Here is a 23,961-nt window from a genome sequence, read left to right as displayed (position 1 = left end):
TCAGCTCTCCGTGTGTGCGGCACCATTCCTGGGCAGGCTGCACTTTCTTTCGCGCTGGGTGGCTCTCCTTACGGGGCGCACTCCTTGCGCGTGGGGCTCCCCTACGCGGGGGAAACCATTGCGTGGCAGGGCACTCCTTGCACACATCAGCACTGTGCATGGACCAACTCCACACGGGTCAAGGAGGCCTGGGGTTTGAACCGTGGACCTCCCATGTGGTAGGTGGACGCCCTATCCATTGGGCCAAGTTCGCTTCCCAGCAGACCCCTGTTTACAGAGAGCAGCCAGCCAGCAGGATTTGGCCTTGGGTGGTAGCTTGCTGACCCATTCCAGACCGGGTTCTGGGCTTCTTCAGTGCCTGTCCTGGGTGCGCTGGGTTTGTCTCCCTGCCCTGTACCGGGTGCCTCAAGGACGCTTCCTGAAGCCCTTTAAGGCCCTTCTCCTCCACTGGGGGTGCGTAGGGGCCAGTGATCCTTCTTCTGTGCCACTCTGTCCCCCTGTTGGTCAGTGGGAAGCTTGGTGGGTGAATCTTCAGTGTGGCTTTGAGACTCCCAGGATTGTTCTACTATTCCAGTGTCACCCTGGACCACAGGAAACAGTTCCCTTCGCCTCAGACCCGTCGTCTGCCGCTTCTCTGGTGCGAGTTGCCTTTCACTTTGGAAATGGGCCCTGAGTCCTCTGCTCTTTCCCCACTCCCCGCAGGGCCTGGCCCGGGGCTGGGCACGTCACAGGGCATCTCTTTCTCAGTGACTCCCTGCCTTGGCCCTTGCTGCTTCCCTTCTGATTTCTCCCCCACTGTTGGAAATCTTAGCCATGTCTGGACAGGGAGTTCCCTGGCCCACAGTTGGGGGGGATAAAAAAGTATGTCCGGGGAAGCGGACTTGGCTCAATGGATAGAGTGTCTGCCTACTACATGGGAGGTCTGCAGTTCAAACCCAGGACCTCCTTGACCCGTGTGGAGCTGGCCCATGTGCAGTGCTGATGCAGGCAAGGAGTGTCCTGCTATGCAGGGGAGCCCCATGCACAAGGAGTGTGCCCTGCAAGGACAGCCACCCTGCGCAAAAAAAGCACAGCCTGCCCAGGAGTGGTGCTGCACACAACAGAGAACTGATGCAGCAAGATGATGCAACAAAGAAGAGACACAGATTCCTGGTGCCACTGACAAGAATAGAGGCGGACACAGAAGAACATAGCAAATAGACATAGAGAGCAGACAACTGGGGGGTGGGGGGGGGAAATAAATCTTTAAAAAAACAAACAAAAAGTGTATCCATGGTTCACCATCCCAAAGGTGGGCAAGGGTGTTTTGTGGGAAACAAGTCTGCCCCCACCCCTGTCTCCCAGGCACCTTTGAACCAGGTTTCTTTGTCCATCCTTCCAAGCTGCCCTGTGCCTGTCAAACACATCATGTAAAGATGTAAATATTACTTTGCTCCCTGATCTCACCACATCTTGAAAGTTCCATATCAGCATGTGCTGCCTCATTCTTTTTCTTTTTCAATGTGATCGTGATGAAATATGTGTAAAAATTTCACCATTTTAACCATTTTTAAGTGTACAATTCAGTGAGTCAATTACAGTCACAATGTTGTGCAACCATCACTACTATTTCCACAACTTTTTCATCATTGCAAACAGACACTCCAGATACATTAAGCAAAAGTCCGCCATCCCCTTCTCCAACCCTTGGAACCTCTAGTCTACTTTCTGTCTTGATGATTTTGCCGTTCTAGATATTTTATATAAGTGGAACATATGGTGTTTGTCCTTTGTGTCTGGCTTATTTCACTCAGCATAACGTTTTCAAGGTTTGTCCATGATGCACCATATATCAATACTTCATTCCCTTTTATGACTCAATAATATTGCATTGCATATCTATACCACCTTTTAAGAATTCATCTGTTGATGGTACTTGGGTTGTTTTATCTTTTGGCTATTGTGCATACAGCGTACAAACATCCAATTGAGTCCCTGTTTTCTTTTGGGTACCTACCTAGGAGTGGAATTGCCTGGTCATCTGGTAGTTCTATGTTTTAGCTTTTGTTTTATTTTATTTTATTTTTTAAAAAGATTTATTTATTTACTTAATTCCCCCCGTCCCCGGTTGTTTGTTCTCTGTGTCTCTTTGCTGCGTCTTAGTTTCTTTGTCCGCTTCTGTTGTCGTCAGCGGCACGGGAAGTGTGGGCGGCGCCATTCCTGGGCAGGCTGCACTTTCTTTCGCACTGGGCAGCTCTCTTTAACGGGGCACACTCCTTGCACATGGGGCTCCCCTACGCAGGGGACACCCCTGTGTGGGGACACTCCTTGCGCATCAGCACTGCACATGGGCCAGCTCCACACGGAGCAAGGAGGCCTGGGGTTTGAACCGCGGACCTCCCATGTGGTAGACGGACGCCCTAACCACTGGACCAAGTCCATTTCCCTATGTTTTAGCTTTCGGAGAAACTGCTGAACTGTTTTCCACAACGGCTGCCTCATTTTACATTCCCGCCAAGCAGTGCACGAGGGACCCTACCTGGCTCATTTTGAGAACTGCATGGTAATCCATCAAATGAAGGTATTGTGACTTCCTTAACTGATTAAGGGGCATTTAGGTTGCTTCTCGCCCTTTGGGCTCACAGCACTGCAGTGGGTAGTCTGGTCTACTGAGCAGGCCCTCTTTGTTGACTTTGTCTTAATGGAGTTCACGGCTCAACAGACGCTCTGTTCCTGCTGCCTTCCCACTCAGTGAGTGGCCCTATCATCAGCTCACCGAGTCAGTGAGTTGTTAGCCCTGCTACTTATGCCAGTTGTATTTGTTGCAATCGTTTGATTTAATCCAACATTACATAAACGGATGAAAGACAAGGGTGAAAAAGGAAGTTTTGCTGAAAGTTCAGTCAATTGCTTTGAATAGTTCTGCTGCTTTGAATCACCAAATTTCTGTCAAATAAGACATTGTAGAGACAGCTGTAAAAGACTGGGCAAAGAGTCTTAAAAACCAAGGAGAATACTCTTTTCAGATTTCTTCCAGGTGTCTTTAAATTCTTACATCACTTTAAAGAAACCAGACCTGGAGATTGTTAATAAAATATTATGGGTATGGTTTTTGCAAAATAGATGAAGCAGAACTAAAAAGGTCTCTGTCTTACATCATAAGATGGGCAAATTAATCCATACTTATTTGCTTGAAATTAAAATTATTATTATTTTTAGAGATTCTCCCTTTTATACACTTTTTAAATTAACCTACTAATGACCTGTTTGGGCCATATTAGATGAGGGAATATGTGCTGCAGGGTTTGAGCACAACTGTATTATAAGTTCCTAAAAGTAATATTATACAAAGGTTTGTGAATTTTCCATTTCATAGAAATTTTCAAGTTGATCTCTGTAGACATTTTCCTGATTTACACTTTCACAACATGGTTCACCAACATGCCTTTTTCCCGTACCTTCACCACTGTAGAGTTTTAGCAAACTTCTTGATTTCTGCTATTCAGGATAGGTGGAAATAGAACTGGAATTAACAGTTCAAAAAGCCAAGTGGGGCCTGAACGAGGGCTCTCACTCTCAGGTCTGTCATCTCTGGACCCATCCTGCCCTCTTATGTGCTGCTGTCACCATTTTTCCTCTGCTATGTGGCCATGAAGTAAACCTGGGCATTTATAACCTATAATGGGAAATTGTAGCCTGTAAATCAGCCCTCTTTACCACTTTTCAGCCCCTTCCTCTCTACTGGGACCCCTGATCTGTTATTTTCTCCCATTTCTCCTTCTTCCCTACCTGAATCAATTACTGGCCTAACTCATCCAATGTGCTCTTGAAATTCATTTCTGCAGCATAAGTCAAGAACCTAAATAAAATCTGGTAACAATACCTCATTAATTTTGTATTGTTTACATGTTCAAATGATAATATTTTGGATATATTGGGTACAATATACGATATATTACAAAAATTAATTTCACCTGCTTTTTTTCACTTCTTTTTATTGTGGTTACTAGAAAACTTACAGTTACCTCTATGGCTCACATGATATTTTTATGGATGGTGTTGCTCTAAATCTTTTATGCTCTGTCTATGTATGTACCACACTGTTTCAATTCTTGGAACTTCAAGTTTTATTATCTGTTAACTCTTCTTTATTGCTTTCCCTTCTCAAACTTTCCCGGTAATTCTTATCATCTGTTTTTCCATGTGAACTCTAGAATCAGCTTTCTAGTTTCAAAAATATCTTCTTATTTTTTTATGGGGTTTATTTCAAATTTATAGATTAATTTAGGTAGGTGACAGTTTTATGATGGTGAGAGTTCTTATCCAAGAACAAAGTATGTCAGTCCCATTTATTCCAGTCATTGATTATACCCTTTGGTAGTATTTTAAATTTTCTTTCATAAGAACTTTTCTTATTTCAGATTGAGTGTATTCCAGGGTATGCCATCTCGTTTTTTTGTTTTGTTTTGTTTTTAGGACATACCAGGAATTGAATCTGGGACCTCACACATGGGAGGCAGGTGCTTAACCACTGACCTATATACTCTCCCTGTCATCTCCTTTTATTACTGTTGTGAGTGGGAGCTTCTCTTTCATAATACATTTCACCTGGTGGTTGTTTTGTATAGGAAAATATTGATTTTTCCCTGCTAATTTTGTACTGGCAAACTAGACCGAATACTCTTATTCTTGATGATTTGTTAGGTATGCAAAAATGTTTTCATAAATAATGATGACTACACTCCCCCCCCCCACCAACTTTCTATCTCTTATTTCTCCATCCCCCTGCCCCTGTCTTGTTGCATTAGTAACCTGGCTTTCAGTTAGCAGATATATTGTTTGCTCCCCAGGTTTATTTCTATTCTACTCTGCCCTTTCCCTCCCTCACTCAATGAAGAGTTTGCATTTTCTTTTCAATGTTTTGCTGGAACCACCTTAGTGGTGGGGCTGACTGCCAGGAACAGCAAAAAGCCTGGACAAGAGCTGTACCACAACCAATAATTCAAAATACTGCCCTGCCATATTTGATACTGGAATTGGGGTAGATGTGGGACAATTCATCAGCGCAAGACTTTTTTTTTTTTTTTTTTTAAATCACAAACTTGGCTTTATGTCTGTACAGGTTTTATGTAAATACTAGTGTTTTTGTTGTTATGTTGCTTTAAGGATGTTCAGTCCAGGGGCTTTGATAGCTGCTTCTCTGTAAGCTCAAGATATGATAGGTCATGGACTGTCTTCTCTGTGGATTTACTTTTCATCATAAATTTAGCCTTTCTGGTGATGTTCCAGGCATTAAGCAATGACTGTGAACCCAGCCCTGTGGGAAGCATGGTGGAGAGACGGTAGAAAGGCTGGTGGTGCTGTCAAGAAATGCACAGACCCAGGAGACATCCCAGGGCTAAACGACTAAGAAATGGTGACTCTGAATCAAACCCAGTTCTGTGCGACTCCAGAACTGCTAGTGCTGTTTCCCAGGACCATGGGGACGGTTTAGTGTTCATATCAGCAGGGCTGGCTTTGCAGGAGGTTGCATGAGGGTGTCATGTGGAAGACACGTTGAAGCATCTGATAAGGTGCCCTGTGTGGGGAGGGAATCGGTGGAGGTGATGATGTGAACCTCAAGGAGGGAAACCTCCAGGTGAACATCCCACCAGGTGCAGGGACCTTGGCTTCAGCTTGATTACCAGGTGGTCATCCTGCCCCCCTTTTTTGAACAATTCTGTGAACTGAAAACTCAAGGCAGTATCTGCTATTTTTGAACAACTTGAAGAGTAAGGAAGTCCTTTTATTTTCCTCTTAGGATGAGGGCAAGGAGCACGGAAAAAGGAGAAGGTGAGAAATGGATTCTAGAATACTATTTGACTCCAATGAATAGATTTGTCTGATAAGACAAGCACCGTAGAAACTGCAGCTCTCCCTAGGTGCCATGCCAACACTTTGGCGAGCTCTGGAGAGCAATTCTGCAGCCCCGAGTTCCCGATAGGGAAACCGTTTTGAGTGGTGTTTCTGCTGAGTATTCCATTCTCTGTGGTGGGAACAAGCTCCGTGAGTGACTCGTTTGGAGGTCTGAGGAAATCTGATGTTTTTGGTTCATATGGGATCTCCTTTAAAAGAAAAGCAATCACAGGTGACACCCAAAGACTTACGCAGTGCAGTCTTCGCTGCTGACTTAAAGCTCTGTGGCTTGCGGTCCTTTGAAAAAATAGATGTTTGCGTCTTTGATTTGTTTTACCCCCGGAGGTTTTTCCTGACTTCAGCAGTAAACTTCCTCAACCTCAGGTTTTCCTGAATCCCTGAGGGGCAGAAGGCTTTTGACGACTGGGAAACAGTTCAGGATGTGCCCTTTGGAGACTTCAGGGGCTTTTAGCAAACTCAGCAAAGAATCGCAGAGAAGAAACTGAGCGCGCTATAATACCTCGAATGCAAATCAGACCAAAGTCTCTCTGACTTCAGTAAATATGCTTAATGCAAGTAAATCAGGCTGCTTTGACATGTATTTCCTTGACTTCTACTGAGCTTGGGTATATCAAAGGGGTGATAGCCTAGCCACTTTAGCATCCTGGATTTTTTTTTCCTTTTTAATTTTTGGACCTTCTTGGCAAATATTTATCAGACAGCAACTGGAATGGAAAAATAAATCCAAAAGGGGTTATTAGCTGCCTGACATAGGCAGAAGAGGAAACAGCTCACTTAATGATGCGTGTTTCTGAGAGGGTAGGTCTCAAATCTTGCAGAGGTGGTGTTCCTGAAACCTGAGTCAGGGCACGTCACTGTGGAAGCATGTCAAGAAGAGAGTAGCATTGTGTATCTGTGGGATGAACCAGGAAAGAACCGCCTTCAGAGTCTAAAAAGTCTTTTGGTGCAGTTCCTGCTGTGGCCCTGCAGATTCCCAGGGTACCCCCTTCTTTACGTGTTCCTGATAAAGTTGGTGACCCTCTCTTCTTTATAGTCTATGCTCCTTGCCCGCCTTTTCCTTCTACCTGGTTTGAAGCCATAAGTCATGATATTTATGGCATCTTGGGTGGTGGGAGGTGGCCAGGGTGGTGGTTCTAAGAGCACAGGTCTGGAGTCGGATTGCTTGGCTTTTATTTCTCTGCTCCTCCAAGCTTCACCATGTGCCTGTAAATATGTTAGTTAAGGTCTCTAAGTCTTGGTTTCCTCATTGGTAAAATGAGAGTAAAAATATCACTTGCCCCATGGTGTCATTGAAAGGATTAAATGAAAATATCCATGTAAAGCCATAGGCTCAATGCCTGACATGCAATAGATATTCTCTATTACCTCAAGACAGACTCTTCTAGCAAAGATGACTGACTTCTTATTTACGCAAAGGCAGAGCCTCCGAAGTTTTGGGTTGGGGGAGACTCCATTGCAGTCCCTTGACCAAGTCTAACTCTTTCCCCGATCTCCACTATTGATGACCATCTCTCCTGTGAATGTAAAAGTACAGCCCAAACACCTGGTTCTTCTTTGCTGAGATAGGCTGACATTTTTAAGGACCTTATTAATTACCAAGGAAGGACAGCAGGGAAATTAACAGGAAACCTGAGAATAACTAGCTTGCAAAGTACAGGCTTACTCCCAAGGTCTTTGGACCTGCTCTCTTCCACGTGATAACTGGGAGATCTCCAGTCCAGCCCCTTGGGGTGGTACAACCTCGCAGGCATTTGCCTTAACCCCTTTCCTCCTCTCTCCCAGTTTTTCTCTATGCGGGGGCAAATCAAGATGAAGGACCCCCACAGGTATAGAATCCCCAGGGCCCCTTCCCTACTTAAAGATTCTCCTTCAGGTCCCAAATCTCAGAGGATCTGGATTTGATTTCATGATAGAATACGGCATCCCCTTACATCTTTATATTTCCTCTTCCTCATCCACAAGAGTAGCTTCTGACCTTGCACTAGGAAACATCATCCTGGTTTATTTACAGATGATCCTTGTTATTGGTGGATACTATATTTGCAAACTTACCTACTTGCTAAAATTAATCTGAACCCCCAAATCATTACTCATTTTTATAATTTTTAAGAATTTTATTGGGAAGCAGACTTGGCCCAGTGGTTAGGGCATCCGTCTACCACATGGGAGGTACGCGGTTCAAACCCTGGGCCTCCTTGACCCGTGTAGAGCTGGCCCATGTGCAGTGCTGATGTGTGCAAGGAGTACCGTGCCACACAGGGGTGTCCCCGCGTAGGGGAGCCCCATGTGCAAGGAGTGTGCCCCGTAAGGAGAGCCGCCCAGCACGAAAGAAAGTGCAGCCTGCCCAGGAATGGTGCCGCACACACGGAGAGCTGACACAAGATGATGCAACAACAACAAAAAAGAAACACAGATTCCCATGCCGCTGACAACAATAGAAACGGACAAAGAAAAAGACATAGCAAATGGACAGAGAACAGACAACCTGGGCGGGGGTGGGTAGGGGGAAAGGGGAGAAAAATAAAAAATAAAAAAATAAAAAAAGAATTTTATTGAAGTATATCACTCATACAGGAGCATACATAAACAATAAGTATATAGTAAAAATTGTGAACTTATGAACATTCATGTGTGTCATCACACAGGTCTCCCATACATTACCCCATCGCTAATACCTTGCCTTGTTGTGAAGATTTCTTACAAACTATGAAAGAGCATCGTCAAAATATTACTAATAACTATAGTGCCTGCCTTACGTTTGGGTAATTTTCTCCAACCCACCTGATTAGTACAACCCTGTGTATTTGTTCTGTTAACCACGGTCCATCTTCCACCACAGGATTCACTCTGCTATACAGTTCCATTCTTTGTACAATCTATTCAGAGTGACCCAGTTTATCATAGACTTGTGCTGTCATTACCTCAATTTTAGAATTTCTGTATAGTTTTGAGAAGTGGGAAATGCCACTAGTTGTTGTTGCTGTTTGCTTTGTTTTTGTGGGTTTTATGTTTTATTTTGTAGCAATGAAAGATTTGAAACACCTGATGCACATGTCCTCTGCTGAGGTTGGACGACCTGATGCTCTGTCTTATTGTCTCAGCTCTCAAACAGTGAACAAGCACCCTTTAGGAGTATATTTAGTGCCACGTTTTTTTGCACTTTTGTGCTTTTCTTAGTGATTTTGCTGTTTAAAGGGGCCCCTAAGTGTAGTGCCAAAGTGCTGCCTAGTGTTCCTAAGTGCAAGAAGGCTGTGATGTGCCTCATGGAGAACATACATGCTTTAGATAAGCTTCATTCATTAGTTCAATGGTAATGAAACAACACGATGTATTAAATAAAGGATTTTAAAATGGAAACAAACAAAAAACAAGGTTATATATTGATTGGTTAATGACAAAAGTGTTGTGCCCAGAGCTTGGCAGGCTCCTCATCAGGAGCAATGGCTTAGGGTTTGCTGTGACTTTATACAACATGACCACGAATAACAAGAGTCAACACAGCTCTTGATTCTTCCTGGTCCGCACTCTAGGCTTAGCTAATTCTCCACTCAAGGGCGCTCCACTTGTTCCCTCTAGCTACCCTGGCTGGTGTTGGTCTAGTGCAGGATTCCGGCTATACTTTGGTAGCGAGTCTGGTGAGGCGGGAGGAGCCATGGTGCTGCTGGAGAGAGAAGAGGCTTCAGCTCCTCGTGTGTCTTCTGGCCCTGAATCTACTTAGGGGTGGAGATATTTTAATGAGTGGATTCTGTGGCAGTTTGAGATTATTTTATGAATCCCCAAAAGAGAAAGATTATGTTTGTAAACTAATCTCTTCCTCTGGGTGTGATACCCTTTGATTGCATTAAATTCAGCTGAGGTTTTGATTAGAGTACTTGTTAAGATTAGGGCTTTTGATTTGACCACAGTGGGCGTGACTCAGGTCAAGTCCCCCTCCCCTTGCTGGGTCTGATATAAATGGACACCCACTCAGACAGACAGAAGAGAGAGCTTTGTCATTTTTGATCCTGTCATGTGACAGAAAGAAGGCTTGAACAACCAAGGAGAGATGATCTAGGAGGCCCGGAAAGGAACAAGCCCTATGCCAGGAGAGAGAGGACTTCACTTAAGCCAGAGCCTCAGGAGGCTGGGCCCAAGAGGAAGGGGGACCCCAGAGGGGCAGGCAGAGACCAGCCAGAGACCGGAGGCCATCGTGCTTCAACACGTGGCAACTGACTTTGGTGAGAAAACAACCTTGAGTGGGACTTTTTTCGGGCTTGGAACTGTCAGGTTTTATACCAAATAAATACTCTTTATAAAAGCCAATAGATTTCTGGTGCTTTGCCTTGGCAGCCCTTTCTGTTCCAGCCACAGCTCATCCTTTGATGCAGGGAGACAGAGGAATTGGGGTAACTGATATTGGTGGGGGAAGCTGAAAAGTGTCATCAGGCTCTCCCAGTTCTCCTGCTGCTGTGCTGTGCTGTGGACTGAATTTTCTTGCCTGGTCTTCTGGTTAGCTGTGGATGACTGCCTGCGTTACGGTGCTGTCATTATTTTCCTTTGGTGAACTCATTGCAATGATCACTCTACAGAGCCCTGGGCCTCCTAGACTTGTAGATGTTTAGCTCTGTATATTTTCTTTGTAGATTTTGCAATAATTAAGAAAGCAGATCCACAAGGGTCATTTTTGGCCCCATTGCCATCCTTGCCAGGAAGCTTTAATTACATTTCTCAAAGCTGGGCTTAAGCATTGTACTGTTCGAGTTTAAGAGTTACTCCTTTGCTTTAAGAATTTATGTGTTATAATCCATTCTGTGCAGCAGTGCTCCAAAACGTATTCATCAAATGCAATGAATGTGCCACACTAATGAAAGAAGTTGTTCATGTGGGAGGAGTGGGGGCTGTGGGGAGTAGGGTATATGGGAACCTCTTATATTTTTTAATATAACATTTTGTGTGATCTATGTATCATTAAAAAAAAAGATAATAAAAATGGAAAAAAAGAATTTATGTGTTAAATTGGACAATAGAACATGGACGACAAAAGGAGAGACTCCTTAATTTTTTTTTTACGTTGTAGATTCAGTAGGGCTCATCTTTGGTGCCATAACCAATCCTCATTTCTCACATAAATTTAAATCGTTGTTAGTATGATTTGCTTTGCTCTCCCTTGTCTGTCTTTCCCACCAGAACATAGGCTCCTTGGGGACAGTCTTGCTCTCAGCTGTGGCGCTAGCACCTAACACATAGAATCACCCGTGGCCCCTGCTCTGTTAGTATCTGCTGGATGAATGGAGGAAGGAAAAGTAGGGCATGTGGGAGGCATGCTCTTGCCTGGGGTTTACAGATGGGTCTGAGGCCCCAGGAAGTTAGGGCAGCCAGGCGTGCCTTGTCTTTGTAGCTCTGCCCAGCACCAGCAGGCTGGCACGTGGCCTGGAAGGCTCCCCACGGCCATTCCAGCTCTCGAGCGTGGGGCCTGACATTTTGTTAGTTTTTCTCCCGTGACTCGGTGACTCACAGGCTGATTGTCATTGTCACCTCTTTGCTGGTGGCAGACGCTCCTGGGAACAGATGCTAATGGAGCTGGTTTCCTGGGTGCCTTGGTACTCCAAGGCAGCCGGGGGCTGATGGTGTTTTCCTGGCCACTTCAGCTCTGTATTGCCTTGTTGAGTGAAAGCCTCCATTATTTTGGGAGCAGTTACCCTTTGGATATTGCACTAATGTGTCTACTGTTCCCCAAACTCATTCCTGCTGTGTGGGGGTGTTTCTGTGTCAGCCGATTCTCTGTGCGTTTTATGTAAGGGGATAGCACCTCAGGGCTATATTGTATTTTCCTGAATCCCTTTCTCTGAGCATTGTGGGGAGGTGCTCTTCTCTTCTCCACTGACCCCAGAGCTTCTGCAGGTGGTTAATCTAAATCTTGTTACTACTGGGCTTATCCCACCAGGGCAGGGGATAGTTCTAGTATTGCCTCCATGATGTCCAAGACGGACTCTGGGCTTGTGTGAGCTAGACCCCCAGGACACACTGCTTTGCCTGCTTTGCTGTATTCATTTTCTATTGCTGGGTAGCAAATGACAGCAAACATCGCGGCTTCAAAAAGCACCCACTCATTAGCCCACGGTTCTGTAGGTCGGAAGTCCGGGGTCACACGGTAGATTCTCTGCTCAAGCTCTCACAAGGCCAAAGTCAAGGTGTTGGCCGGCTGTGTCCTCATTGGTGCTTTCATCTCCTTTGGCCCTCCTCTGAAACCATTCCCAATGGCAGAGTGCAGTTCCTGGGGCTTGTAGGAGTGGGTCCCTCCTCCTACTGGCTGTCAGCTGGGGCCCCTCTCAGCTTCCTAAGACCCACCTCACTCCTTCTCCCATGGCCCCTTCCATCTTCCACCTAGCAGTGGCACATTGGATACTTCTCATGCTTCAGATTCCTCCCTCTTCCTCTTTTACGGTCATCGGAGAACGTGCTCTGCCTCTAGGACCTCTTGGAATCAGATCTGGTCTGCGGAGATAAGATAATCCACAAGGTCATACCACATACCACAGCTGCTGGACGGATGGCTCCTCACGGATGGCTCCTCACGTTCACAGAAATCCACCTGCCACACCTGGCCAGGGGTTGAAATGTCTAATCTAAAGACCTAAAAGAAAAATTCCCTTGCCTTTCTGAAAAGTAAGACTCTGCTCCCCCCCGCCCCCCGCCCGCCCCTGTTGATTTCCTCAGCAGAATTTGCCAATGGATGACTCATCTTTTCTCTAACATGCCAGTTATTACCTTGTTTTATTTCTTAAAGTGGGAAATTGTAATGGGAGGTGAGTGCTGGACCTAGAGACCAAGTTGTTATTTGTGATGTTTGGACATCTTTGTTCATTTATTAAGGGGGTGTGTTCTCAAAGTGTGGCCTGGGGACTCCTGGGGGTTCCCTGAGATCCTTTCAGGGGTTCTGAGAGGTCAAGGAATATTCCACTTAATAGTTAGACAAAATTAATTTTCAGAATAACACTAAGATGTTATTTGCCAGGCTCACTCTCATTCTCTCACGAGCTTCAGCCCTTGCTGATGGTGTAGCCAGCATCCCTGGCCCCCACCACCCACCAGGAGTTTCACCTAAGAAACAACCTGTCCTGCTCCAGCCATTGCTGACTTTCTCTTCTTTTCGGGTGAACTGACACCCTGCTGCTAAATACTTACTTGCTGCCTCTTCCTTTCTAACAGAACTCTAGTCGCTGGACCCAGCAGTGTTCCCAGCTGTATAAAGTCTTAGCGTAACAGCCTCCTTTGGAGCTAGGATTAAACCCGAGTCGGGGTCAGTGCAAGTCTCTCTCATTTTCTCTTCCCCCGTCCTTCCTGGGACAGTGCAGCAGTGCAACCACCACTAAGGCTGGCAGTGTTGGCATCCTGGGCCTTCTTGCTGAGTGAGGCAGGTAAGCCCCTTTACATGTTTACGCCACTGCAATGAGCTCCCGTCCCCTCCCTTCCCCTCCGGAGGCCTTGTTGCTTTTTAATGATAGGTTTAAGGAAGCCTAGGGGTTGTTGTAAAGGCAGTGGATTAGGTGAAAGCTGGTGGCCGCAACCCGCAGCATCCTCCTCCTTCCTACCCGACCTACCACAGAGTTTGCTCTTTATTTTCGAGCTCTGGGCAAAAAAAAAAAAAAAAAAAAAAATTTCCAACTGGAGGTCTGGCCAAAACTTGACCCTGGCAGAGAAGGTAGAGGCAAGAAGCCAGGCAACTAAATGTGATGACTGAAGCTATTTCACGGACAAAACAATATCCCATTCCTAAAGCCAGCCCCCAGAGGCCCAGTGTGGACCATCTTTGGTGATTCAGCCTGGGAAGGAAGCCTCATGGACCCCAGGGAATCATCTGTGTTTGGCAAATAGAGAACAAACTTAGAAACAGCGACCTTTTCTTTTTAAGCTTTTCCAAGGGTTGCAATGACGGAAAATAATTATTAAGTTGGCCCAGGGTCCCTGAATGGAAATGGGAGAGGGTATTGATTAGCTCAATGGCTCTTTAAAGAGCTAGCTCTGTTTGCCCTCATGCCTCATAAGCAAGCAGCCTCTTTTCTGTCTCCACACTTATTGGATTTTAGATGACAACGTACACAAATACTGCTTTCACTGGGTAAATATTAGGCTTGCAATTGGAAGGAGAGACCGTGCAGTGAGTCTATCAAAAGCATGAGTGGGGGGTGACATCTGTATTGTAATAACCAAACTTGGCTGGCCCCATCCAGTTCCCCTCCTTGTCCCCTCCCCGTGCCCCCTGCTGGCAGACCCAGCCTTCTGCCCACCAATTTTTACCTTCAGTTTTCCTAAAGGCCATGATGGCTCCTTCACCCACGGTAAGGGGAGAAATCAATGGCGCCAGTAGCCACAAATCTACTTTGGAAAATGCTTTTATAACACTCACTTAGATTAGACTGAGATTTTGTTGCAACTGCTCTGAGTCCATTTCTCTTTCCCTTTCCTGGTCCTTCCACTGCCAATATAGCCACAGAAATAGTATTTAGTTTAATTAATGATGAGGATGATAATCGCAGCTAACGTTAATTGAGGGCTTATTACATGTCAGGTATTTTACTAAGCCCTTTACCCATACCACACTAAGCCTCCTTTTAGGGAGAAGCTCAGGTCCCAGCAGGTGGGAAGCAGAACTTGGAGCTGCATCCTTTGTCCCTGGGTCTGATTCTAGTCTCCTTTTGGCAAACCATAGATGCTTTGCAGATAAAATCTACACAGAAACTCTCTCCAAAATGGCTCTATTGAAGGTCTACAAACAACCTCCCACATCCACCTCCTGCCCCCCCCCCCCCCAGCTCCCTGTTTCTCTTCTTTAAACAAACTGAAAATCAGTTGTGTTGTATGCCCAGTTTCGTGGGTAGAGTCGGGGTGGGGGGAGCCCATTAAGAGAGCCATGTGCTCTTAACAGTGCAGAGCTCAGTTGTCCTGGGGGTCTGCTCTTCTGCAGAGGGCTAGGCCTCACGCGGGAGTGGGCCTCATGCAGGTATACTCATATGTGTTACGGGAACTGCTTAGAAACACTTCCTGTTTGTTCTCAGCTCACATGGGAGCCAAACTTCCTTGAAGTGCTGTTGATACCAAGTGTTGATGGCGGGTTCACTCATATGGCTTTTATGCTTGCTCGCCATCTGGATGGGAAATATTAGAAAACATTCTCAGTCAAGCGGGGTTTGGAAATAAAGGGTTGAGATTTTCATTAAAAGTGGGGGTGTTGTGCTAGTTCCTGTGGGAGGCAGAGTTGAACAATCAACTCAAGGCTTCTTCCTTGTTACTTGAGAAATGAACTGATTTTCAGAGAGAAACTGTGTGTGTGTGTGTGCGCATGGTGAAGGATGGTGATACAACCCTTGATTATTTCTGTAAATAGATTCTAGTGGTAACTGGCTACCAAAAAAATCTCATTTTAACTCAAGTTCTCAAGCATTCCCAAATCTGTCATAAGAATGGTTGTAGAGAGCAAGCGATTGCTCTGTTTTACTTTCTCTGCTTCTGTCCTTTGGTTAGCAGAGCTTGATCAAGGATCAAGGAATATGGGAAACAAGAAGTGCGGGTATACATTTTAGACTATAGACTTTTATACATTTTTGGTGTAATTTAACATAAGATAACTAAAAATTTAGAAAATTATATAGTCTAAAATATAAGCCGTAATGTAAACACAAATGGAACCATGTTTGAAAGGTATTGTTTCAATGTACATTAGCTGCAGCAAATAAAATATGAACATGTAAAAAGATCACTGTTGGGAAGGACAACCGAGTTTGATATTGGATATGTGGGAGTACCATATATTGTATATTGTGAATTACTGTGACCTAAAACTTATGTCAAGAGAAACTTAATAATCAGGAAAAAAAAAGAAAGAATGTATGTAGACACTGAGAAAGAAATGGAAGAAATTGCCTTGCCACTGTACATACAGGGCAACACCTGTAGCAGTGATGAAAGGCAAAATGTCAAAAACAAATGTTTTTCATTTTTTCATTTCTTTGATACCCCAATTAATTTTTCCTTTATTTAATTTTTTTAAATTTCTATGTATTCTCTATCTAACCTTTAAACCCATCACTATATTCCATTTTTCTATTAAGGGAACCTGGCAATATATTGGGCTTCCTTTTTGAAGAAGTTTTGGACTGCAGAGTGGTTCAACTATGGTGGGGAAGGAGCACTTGTGTGGGGTGTCATTGGTGGGCTGCACATGGTTGGGAGGGAGTTCTGTGGGGTGTGTATACAGGGTACATAGAAAGGTTTGTGCCTTTCAGCTGGAACTGCCATCTTGCAGTAATTTGCCAAAATGATGAACACAAAGGGAAAGAGGAGAGGGACTCGCTATATGTTTTCTAGGCCTTTTAGAAAACATGGAGTTGTTCCTTTGGCCACATATATGCGAATCTACAAGAAAGGTGATATTGTTGACATAAAGGGAATGGGCACTGTTCAAAAAGGAATGCCCCACAAATGTTACCATGGCAAAACAGGAAGAATCTTCGACGTTACCCAGCATGCTGTTGGCATAGTGGTAAACAGGTTAAGGGCAAGATTCTTGCCAAGAGAATTGATATACGCATTGAGCATATTAAGCAATCTAAGAGCTGAGATAGCTCCCTGAAACGTGTGAAAGAAAATGATCAGAAAAAGAAGGAAGCTAAAGAGAAAGGTACCTGGGTCCAACTGAAACGCCAGCCTGCTCCACCCAGGGAAGCACACTTTGTGAGAACTAATGGAAAAGAACCTGAGCTACTGGGACCTATTCCCTATGAATTCATGGCATAAGTGATGTTAAAAAAGTAAACAATAAAAGATATATGGATTGTAAAAAAAAAAAAAAGAAAAAAGAAAGGTTTGGATCGTTTCATAGTGGTTTCAGTTGGAAACAATAGATGAATGAGAGAGTGCTGAATTCCTGACCAGGAGAGCTGTATCACATTCCCCAATGGAACAACAACAATCCCCCAAGTGCAATGGCAAAGACCAATAAAGATGGATGGTCCAACAATGAGCCCTTGATACTGATGACTCCGATTATGAGCCTTTGTGCCTGAAATATGAAGTAGGCCTATAACTGTGGGGTGCCTAAGAGTTACTTCCTGAGAGCCTCCATGTTGCTCAAATATGGCCACTCTCTAAGCCAAACTCAGCATGTAGATGCATTGCCTTCCCCCCAGCATGGGACATGACTCCTGGGGATGAGCCTCCCTGGCACCGAGGGATTATGGCCAAGCACCAGCTGATGATGTAACTACAAAAAGACCATGAACAAAGAGGTCAACTCAGACTGGCAGAATATCTCAGCCTACATGTAATATCAGGTGTTAAAAACTGCTTTTTGACTTTGGATAAAAAAGGGGAAATGGAAAGGACAAGTGAGTTTATATGGCTAAGAGTCTCCAAAAAAGAGTCAGGAGGTCATCAGGGGGTGGTGCTTATACATGCCTCAGCAGGGTACCAGAGACAGCCAAGGTAGATGGAAACACAGGTGCTGGTTCTCCTGAGGGCTGCAGTGACCCACAGGTTCTATGGTCAAGGCAGAGGGCTCTGGAGTTCAGGGCCATATTAGCTGGCCCATTTTGGAGTTTGTGTTCCTGAGTGTGATGGAGGTGGACTCAGATAGAACCTTTCTACACATGCCTCTTCTGTCACTTTTAGCAGACCTGTGGTTGGCGTTTGGGTTGGTGTATACTCAGGAGACCTGAATCTCTGAACTGCCCATGTGACAGCCAGGCCCTGGGCCTCAGGAGACTTGTAGCTCCTATCCTCTGGTTTCTTGGACTTACCCTGGCCAGCTGACAGGGAGGTGAAGAGGGTCAACCACCACACCAGGGAGCCAAGAGTGCCTTCAGCTGCAAACAAGAGAATTGCATCCATCATCCATGTGAAATCTAAACCCCCTCTTGATGTAGAGGGGGACTGGACATAGCCATCCCAGGTCCAGAAGATGGAGGAATAGAGTATGGATTAGAGTGGACTTACTAGTGTTCTACTTGGGAACTACTGTGATTAGTGTGGGAAGAAACTGTAGTAGTGATGTGGAGAGGATGGCCACGGTGGCTGCTGATGGTCGGGAGAGGGAAGAAGAGATATGGTGTGGGGGCATTTTCAGGATTTGGAGTTGTCCTAGGTGGTGCTGCAGGGATGAATGCTGGATGTTGTGTGTCCTGTCGTGGCCCACTGGGTGGACTGGGGGAGAGTGTGGACTACAATGTGGACCACTGTCCATGTGCTGCAGCGGTTCTCCAGAATGTATTCGCCGGGTGCATGTGCCACAATGATGGACGCGTTTGTTGCTGTGGGAGGGGTGGTGTGGGCGGGGTGGGGTGTATGGGGACCTCGTATTTTTTGAATGTAGCATTTAAAAGAAAATAAAGAAAAAATAATGGATGCAGAAAAAAAAAAGAAGTGTGGGTAATTCAGGGGCAACATGGTTACAGCATAGGGCAGTAGGGGATGGAGCTGCAGAGGGGTGGCTTGTAGCATGGGCATAGAGGAGGTAGGCAGAGACCTCTAAGTTTCAAATACCCAGCAGAGGTGGAATAGATGGGCAAGCCAAGGAGAGAATGAGCCGGGGGTTCTGGGAAGACCCTGTGGCCCCATGGATTGAGCTGGGAGTAGCCCTTTAAGGAGAGATGAGTTCTCCATTTTGCTTTTGATGGGGCTTCCTCTCACTTCCTGGGCGGTGTGACCCCAGGCCTCATGGCCCCTTCACACAGGCTCCCCGAGACTGCCCTAGCCTTAGTTAATCTTGCAGTTGCCTTTTTATAGGCATGAAGGGAGCCTTCTGGGGCAAATGCTGGACATTGCAGCAGACTTCATTCTCATCAGCATGTTTGCCCCCGGCCAGATGGCAACAGTTTGACTTTTCCTTTGGATCTTAGGCTCATGGGGCTGTTAATTCATTTTCTCTTCTTGGTGGCTCCTCTCTGGTGCCTTGCTGGCAATTCAGCACATATGCTCAGGATTCTCTTTTGTTGCAGACACAAAAGGGAAATCCCATATTAGTTTGACACATCGGTTCCTGAGTACTGTGTCACCTGCAATAAACTCGTATTTCCCAGCCCCAATAAATAGTATTGTGAGTGAGAAGTGCTAGGTGCGACCCTGGAAGCTGGTTCTTCTGGTTCAGAACAAACATTTAATTCCTTTGTGTGTGTATGTGTGTGTGGGGGGTTGGTTAGGAGTAGAGTATATAAGCTATTGATATCTTCTCTCCAACCTCACAAATAAATGACCCTGGCTTATTTATTGATTATTTTTCCTAATTAAAAAAAAAAATCAACAGACCTTTTAACTGTTGAAAGATTAAAGACTTAATATTTGGAGATTTTTCAAAATTATTTGAGCTAGAGATAAATACTCCCAGTAGATGCTGGGAAGATCTGTGAAGTACAGCCTCCTGGGGTGGCCACTAGGCTCTCGCTCCCTGGTAACACCCCCCCCAAATCATCTCAGGGCGATTCCATTTTAGGAGGAATCGCTGTCTTGGAGACTAGTCTGCTCTCTTCCAGGCTGGGGAAGAATATTCCAGAGACCACCCATATTCTTTGTGTCATACATGTCCTCCGGGCTTCATGGTATAACAGAATATTAAGGATAAGACTGATGTCCTCTTTGACTGCCATCCCTATTCTCAATCGCTCTGTCTCCCCAGTAACTGGGGAGGACCCTTTGGTGTGTTTCCTTTCTGTCATTGTCTTTGTATTTATTTGCATAGGTCTTGCAAATACCCATAGAAAATATAGAGTAGTGTGTGTGGGCAGGTGAATGGGGAGGGAGGGAGAGGGGTAAGGGGGGGAGAGTGAGAGAACACACACATGGCGTGTTGCTTAGGCCTATAGGTTGCTGGTTGATGCACTTTAGGTATGGCAGAGAGGTGGGTTTGTCCTCTGGAGGTGCTTTATTTTTGTCCCCAGGGGTAACTGAGATGGGCTGTATCGTCTGTCTTGCCCCAGCCTGCCTTCTTCATGGCCTCCTGAGATTGGCTGTCTTCCTCTTGAAGACCCCAGGAAGGAGTCTCTCAGGGCTGGAGGATTTCCCAGCCCTCCCTCTGGCTGGGTCCTCCTGTGGATGGGTCAGCAACTCGTTGCTGCGGCTGATTTAACCTCATTCTCCATGGAACCAGCAGGTTTGCCCACCTTACTCCTAGACCCGGGCCATCCTGTCTGACCGTGAAAAAAATGTCGAAATTTCTAACTGCCCTGCAAATGATGCAGCCTCTTAAGCCATAGAAATAGCAGCTGAGAGTCCTGTGCTCCCAGAACATGGGAAACTACAGCCTTTCCTGGGGCAGCACTGGTCTCCACGGTGACACTGTCCCTGGACTCTCACCTCTGACTCAGGCAGGGGACAGCGAGGGGGCAGAATAGCACTGATGTGGGAGGTCAGCATAGAGGGAAGAAAATAATTAAGCAACAAAACTTTCCATTCAGTCAATCCTTTGGGAGGCCCAGGATTGCGTCTCCCTGAATGTGTCGAAAACATTCTGAGGCTGCAGCTGGTCATGTCTTGCTCTTATGTGAACCTCTCCTGTGCATGAATTTCTCTTGCACAAGAGGCTGGGCACCTGCTGTCTTCCTTCGTCCTCTCTAGTGGGCACTGTACAGTGTCCTAAGGTCTGTGGGAGCTAGTGAGCCAATGGAGAGGACTCTGACGCAATGACACCCATGTGGAAGACGAGGCCTGCGAGTTGCACGTGGCCCCTCCTCACTCTGTGCCCCAGAGTTGGCTCTGGCACCACGCAGGTGGCCTGTCTGGTTGGGTGGTGAGCGTCTCCTGCCATGGGTCTCTTCCCTCCCTGGACCTGAACCATGGCTTAGCGGTACTGAAGTGCCTCCCCTAGTTCCTGCTCTTAGAAATGGGGCGGGCGGGGAGAGACAGATCATCAAGCAGCCAGTGTGCAATGAGTCAGGCCTGGCACCGCCTGAAGCTGGGCAAAATGTTTCCTGCAGGGAGCCGTGGGCCCTCCGTAATTCCCTTCCCAGCAGCGCTCCCTTTGGCGTTCTAGAACATCACCTTCCTTCTCTGCCTTGCCCTTTGCCTCTTGGCTTTCTTGGGCAACATGCATTTGCACCTCCTATCAACACTAAATGTTGCTTTCCATATCCATGTCTCCAAGGTAACACACTAAGCTTTTCCTTGTTGCTCCTGGGGCAGGATAGGTGATAATGTTAGAGGTTAAATGAGGATGAAGCCTCTGGGAAGCGGGCGTCGTGAAGGAGATCAGTCGCTCGCCTGGCAGCAGCAGCAATAACAACTGAAGACTGGAGAGAACTGAGCAGAGAGAGGACAGCGGGCTCCTTAGAGCCGTAGTTGAGGGCAGAACCCTGTTAACCCTGGACGTTCGCCTCTCTAGCTTAGCCCGTGCGTTCTGGCAAGGAGTGCCTTTCCTGCTGGCTCTCCTGTTGATCGAGGCTGGTTTGCCAGCCTGAGCATCCTCCCTGGGGCTGTACAGTGAGAAGGCTTCGTGGGTTGCTCGCCCAAGGAGATATGACAGATAAAAGCACTCAGTGCCTTCTGCCTTCGATGGGTTTAGGATTTTTGCAAAGGGCTCGTTCCTCGGGCTGTTGGAACTTTCCACCATGAATTATTTTTCTAGCTTAGAAAAGGACCCTTGTGACTTTTCTCCCCTAAGTTACTCCAACTCCTCCAAGGTATCTGTGGTGCCACCACCCCGTGGCCTCCTTCCCAGGCGGGCGCTCTACTAGTGAGACCAGTTTTAGGACTTCTGCTGCAGTGCATGTGTTACTGGGCCGCCCAGACTACAGGAACACACATGTGCTCTGCATATTCCTCTTCCTCCACGACGAGAAAGTGTCTCATAACTCTGGCCCATCCATGTATTTCTGAAAATACCTTTTCCTCCAAAGCATTCACATCTTTTCCCTGAGTATATGTCCTCGGCTTCCCTGCATGGTGAGGAGGCAGTAGTTACCTATAGTTAACCCTCCTGGGAGAAACACCCATGCCTGAAAGAGCCGGGACTCTCTGGTGTGGGCGTCACATTGCTTTTCCTTCAGACTTCCACCGAGAAGCCCGGGGACCCATCCTCTGAAGAGCTGGAGTTCTTTGTCCTGCAAGCCCCCTGGGTGTGAAGTACCAACAAAGAAACGCCAAATGGAAAGGGGCAGCGCAACCCTCTGCCAGTGGGCATGCCCGCCCTGCACCCTCCTTGGACATCCTTGCAGGTCTTGAGAGGCTGGTCATCAGGGGTCTTGCTACCCCTGTCCAACTGGGACGAGGACCCACACCGTGTAGCCAAGAGCTCATTCCCTCAAGATGTACCACTTTGTTTATCAGAGGCTTGGAAAGCTCTGGGGTGGGGTGTTTGTTGGACCCCTCCCTTCCACAGAGTGACCGTTGATATCTCTGTCACAATCTAGAAATCCTTAGTTTCACGGACAGTTTGGTGTGGAGCAGACTTTACAGGTTATCTAGACCACATCCCTCACTTTACGAGAGAGTTGAAGTGACAAGATGACGTATGCTGTTAGCAAACCTCTCTCTCTGTTCTCCTTTGCCCACTCTTGGGGCGGTGCGAGCCCCCTGCCTCGCTGCGCCTCTCTTTGGGTCGTCCTGTGCTCATACCCCTCCCAGGCACCAGACCCCTCTCTCTATTACCCGTCTCACCGTCCTTCCGTCCCTTCCTTCCCGACTCTTGGTAGAGCCCCCTCGGTGCTCCTGCTCCCCCCGCTCCGTGGCTCCTACACTCACCTGTGAACCCTGAGGCTCATGCTCCTCTTGTGGTCTTTTACTTTGATTTCTTTTTTTAATAGGAAGATGGTCCTACTGATATTTTCAACAAATATTTTTCTGCCCATTTCTGGTGTTCGAGAAGGGTTTTAATTGCTTCGTTTACATCCTCACTTCCCTGCCAGTGTGAGGTGGTTGACGGGGATTAGTGTTCTAATGGACCCAAACAAAACCGTGGCTCATCCAGGCACCAGATTTGGCCTTATCTGCCCCGTGTTTATAACTTTAGACTCATTTGTTCCCATCAACCCAATTAGCGTATTCATCCTGTCCTCCAGTGTCCTAGAACTATCCCGATTTGTCACTTAGCACTCTCTATTCAGTTATTCCAAGGGTCAGCATTGTCAGACCAAGGGCTTGACCAGCTTCTTTCCGAGACAGGTTCGGATGTCCTTTGAATCCCCAAGGAGCTGTGGTTAGCACAAGGAAGAGGCTAGCCGGGCCTCCTTGGCACATCCAGGGGCTATAGAACCCTTTAGCCTTTGTGGCCCCTCCCACCACAAAGCATATTACGGATTATATTTTACAGCCATGTCAGTATAAGGATGACCATAATCCAGGCTGGATTCATTATCAATATAGTTGTTATTAGGTATTCATTTTTACTTCTGACTTTCAAAGAAATCAAACCGTTTCCATGGGGCCCTAAAAGTGTCTCGGGCCCCAGCATGGCCCCTCCTGGCCAAATGGATCATTTGGCCCTGACGGCCACCACAGACCTCTTCCCTGTGGCGGTGGAGCTGAATCCTCTGCCTGGCAGAACCTCTGCAATGCGCCGCCTTGCCAGTGGCTGTTGCTGAGTAAGAGGAGACTGGACTTGTTCTGTGGGGCTGGGGCTTGGCCTGTAAGTCTGTACTACAAAGAATTGGTAGAGCATGGCATCTTGTCCATAAGGTGTGACCACAGATTTGTTTTCCTAAGGTGAAATGTGGATTCTAGAAATCTCAGTGTGTTAGAGATGTTGGAGGAGGGAGTGAAATTCTATGACAGTTGGCTCCTGAGAGTCCCATCCCCTGGTGTTCACACCGTAGAACCCTCTCCTCTTGATGGGATTTCATTTCCATCAAGTACCTGTTAGGCTATTAATCAGTTGCCTTTGAGTTTCTCCCAAGGGAGAGTGTCCTAGGTGGGGTGGGCCCGACTGAATCAGTGAGCCTGGGCCCTTCTTGAGGTCAGAGAGATTTGAAGCAAGGGAGTTTCCGGCTGCTCTTAAGAAGCAAACAGCTCTGTTCTTAACTGCCCATGGAGAGGGCCAGGTGGCCAGGACTCGAGTGTGGGCTCTGGCTGCTGAAGGATTCCCCCGCTGGCAGACAGTTAGAAGAC

At 46.5% G+C, this 23,961-nt stretch overlaps 1 protein-coding gene and 1 pseudogene across 3 annotated transcripts in view; both read left to right on the top strand.

The window, feature by feature from the left end:
* SLC39A11 (solute carrier family 39 member 11) overlaps positions 1 to 23,961 on the top strand; it is a 470,492-nt gene that overhangs the window by 139,107 nt on the left and 307,424 nt on the right. The gene's annotated exons all lie outside the window — the stretch shown is intronic.
* LOC105746080 (large ribosomal subunit protein eL21-like) lies at positions 16,148 to 16,981 on the top strand (annotated as a pseudogene).

Source organism: Dasypus novemcinctus, chromosome 21 (genome assembly GCF_030445035.2).
Source record: "Dasypus novemcinctus isolate mDasNov1 chromosome 21, mDasNov1.1.hap2, whole genome shotgun sequence".
In the NCBI taxonomy this organism is placed as follows: domain Eukaryota; kingdom Metazoa; phylum Chordata; class Mammalia; order Cingulata; family Dasypodidae; genus Dasypus; species Dasypus novemcinctus.
Note: the sequence above shows the minus strand (reverse complement) of the source record. Positions and strands in the feature narration are given on the sequence as shown.